Raw genomic sequence first — 3,388 nt, 5'->3', positions numbered from 1 at the left:
AAAAAAAAATACATTACATTATTTATAAACAGATGACATAGCTCTTTATAGTGCCTATAAAATATGACGCCATACAATACAAATGACCAATGATAGACCAATACATAGATACACTATACATCTTATTTGACCAATGGTAGGCCAGTATGACGTCATTTTTTATAGGCACTATAAAAAGCTTCACAAGTGACGTTGACACGCATATTACTGTCATAAACTTTGTGTTTAAAAAGAATCATTGTCGTAAATATGCAGAATTTATCATATCAAGTGAGAAATATGACAGCTTTCTGTAGATTAAGATGAAAAATTAAAAGATTAAAACTAGTTTTGTTAGCCGGGGTACCAAAACTGGTATTAATTTTATGAATTTCATTTTAATATTTGTCTGTAATACGATGCTATACTTGTTTTTTTCAGTATGATTAATAACCAGTAAGAAATTCAGTAGATATTAATTGGTTTTGAGGCCATTAAAAAAAATATTTTCCCTTATTCCTAAGTGTTTTTTTGTTACTTTTTATACATATTGTATTTTTTTATTTAAAAAGGTTACTTTGAGCTTAATTTACATGGATGTTGTCACATTTTATCAAGCATAAATATTAAAGTAGTTTGAATTTACGTCACAGAAATATAATTAATTTCAATTTGGTTACAAAATATGCTTTCTTTAAGCTTCTCTATAAGTGAGTCGTTTTGGTAAGTTGAAAAGTTTTGATGTAATACTTTTAAGGGATAAAGGGGACAGCAATTTACACTGGTCCCCAAAGTGTTATGAACAACTTCTCTAATTAATTAAAATCTTTTTGGACTTTAATTAGGAATTGATTGTGTTTTACTTTTTATACGTGTAATTTTTTTCCACCTGATTTTATTTTTTTTGTTTATCATAATTTATCGTCTATTATATTACCCCTTAAAGTCCCTGCACACTTTCCCCCCCGTAAATAATAAAAGCTGTCTATAGTGCCCTTGTAAAATAGGGGTAAGATGGCATTGCTTTTGCCTACCAATTCTATTGACGTCAGGAAATACCCTATACCCCATATCTTTTTTAGAGGGTTTCTTTCCCTCTACTATGACGTCAATAGAATAGGTAGGCTAAAAGCTGTGACATCTATCCCCATTTTCCTAGGGCACTAAACACAGCTACAAAGTTACAAAGTGGTAGTAGTTCACTTTTTTATAAGAGTTCAGTTTCCTTATTTATTGCTGAAACAGCCACGCTACTATATTAAATAGTCATCCTTGTTTTTTACTGTGTCTACTTGAAGTAATTGTTGTGAGCTAGGGGGAGACTTGATAATAATATTCACCAGGGAGGGAGAGGACATTGGGCTGTTTATTACACTAGTTCCCAATGTTTTATAATAACGTTTTCTTATTTGTTGGCCCAACAACCTTGTGGACTTGATTTCTGATTAGTTGGTTCATCTAGTTGAGTGTCCAAACGTTTCAACCACTTTAATTTCGTGTATCATTAATTGTGATGTACATCAATTTATCGGCCATTGTCTTATCCCTTTTGATCCCTGAATATTCATGGTGTATTGTTGAAAGAAATATTAAAAGGCAAATTCGTCATGCAAATAGATAATTCTTCTTACATTATATTACCCAGTGAGAAAGAGGGGACAATGGGCGGTTTATTACACTAATCCCCAAAGTTTTACTAAATGTTTACTTGTTTGTTGGTTTACCAACTTTGGGGACTTTTCCTGAATTTCAATTTATAAAGTTGAGTGTTTAAACGTTTCAACCACTATTTTAAATTTACAGTAGGGGTAATTTTTTGCGCTATCATTGGGAATGTACATCAATTTATCAGCCATTGTCTTATCCCTTTAGATCCCTAATATTACTTCTTTACACAATATATAGTGGATATAGAATATACGAACTAATATTATGCCACGAGAACAAAATGTGGTCAATTTAGGTTACTAACATGGAACTCATTTATTGGTCATCCAGTAAAAGGGGAGGGGTTGAGATGTGGTAAAGGGGGGAAATGGGTGGTATCGTTATTTTAGCCCTATGCGAGTTTCAAGTTTTTAGAGAACATGAAAAAATGGTGTAACATCCATTATATTCTGATATATGTACAGTATGTATATATATGATTTTGAACATTTTGTACGAATATTTGTAATTTATTATTGTGTTAAGTAGCTGGATGCTTGTATGTCTGTCTTTCTTGTGTAACATAAGATCAGCTAAACTATTAGTTGTCTGTATATACATCTATACTATAGATCTGTTGCTAAACTTATGGACTGATAGGTTTACTACTTTTATAGAAGCTTTATATTGGTTCAGGGTAAATTTTTGGATTATTTAGGGAGGGTAATGAAGAGTCCCGCATTTATTACTATGAAAAAAGGTTTATTTCTTGTCCGTCTGATAAGATCTTAGTAACTAAGGAGTAAAATTGAACTTCAATGTAACGCACATTTTTCCTAAAAAATCAAAAAAATTTAAATTTTTTTGAGGCACACTTTTTTTGTATGTTTGGTTCCGCTAAATACTAAATAATAGAAGTTATATTTAAGAAGCTTTATCTGGCTTTCTGGGGGACTTAATGTAATGAAATAAGAATAAAAATATTATGGATTTATTTATCACTTGGATTTTACGTCAGATTATTATATACTCTAACAAAGTGAAACTTGTAGCTTGTTAAAATAATGTACCCTCCACCCATCCCTTTGCCCCATCCCCTACCCTTCTACTGGTTGAAAGAACTGACCAATAAATGATGTCTATGTTAGCAGCCTAGCTAAATTTACGACAATTTTTCCACTGGTATTCTATTTTCATTAAAAAACATTTATGTTCGTAACCGATATTGCAGTATTTAATCATTTTCTGGTTAATCACATGTAAAGTTATTGTTATTGCTATATATTGTTATTCTATCCTTAATAATGATTGCAATAATGGATGTAGAATATGCGTGGATATCATGACAGGTGAAAAATGTCGTCAACTTAGGTTGCTATTTCCCCTGACATCTAATGGTCAGTTCGTATATCCAGTATAAAAGGAAGGGATGGGGTAAAAAGAGGGAAATAGTTTTTTTTTAGCCCGCTACAAGTTTCATTTTATTAGAGAAAATGATAATCTGGTGTAAGATCCAAGTAATAACAAATCTATTATTGTAATGACCTTGAGCATAAATAAAATAACATGTAATTTATGTCAATAAAATACAAAAAATCAAATTGTTGTTTCTCATATTGCTATGCATATTTTCTTTTATCACTAATCAGTAAACTTTTGTACCTTGATATTAAAGGTTAAAAATGTTTTAATATTTGAAGTTTTTTTTGTATGGGTTTACTATGTATTTTCATAGAAATTATAAGGAATTTAATGATTTTAA

Source organism: Acartia tonsa, chromosome 4 (genome assembly GCF_053477335.1).
Source record: "Acartia tonsa isolate MP-2025a chromosome 4, ASM5347733v1, whole genome shotgun sequence".
In the NCBI taxonomy this organism is placed as follows: Eukaryota; Metazoa; Arthropoda; class Copepoda; order Calanoida; family Acartiidae; genus Acartia; species Acartia tonsa.
This window is presented reverse-complemented; position numbering follows the sequence as displayed.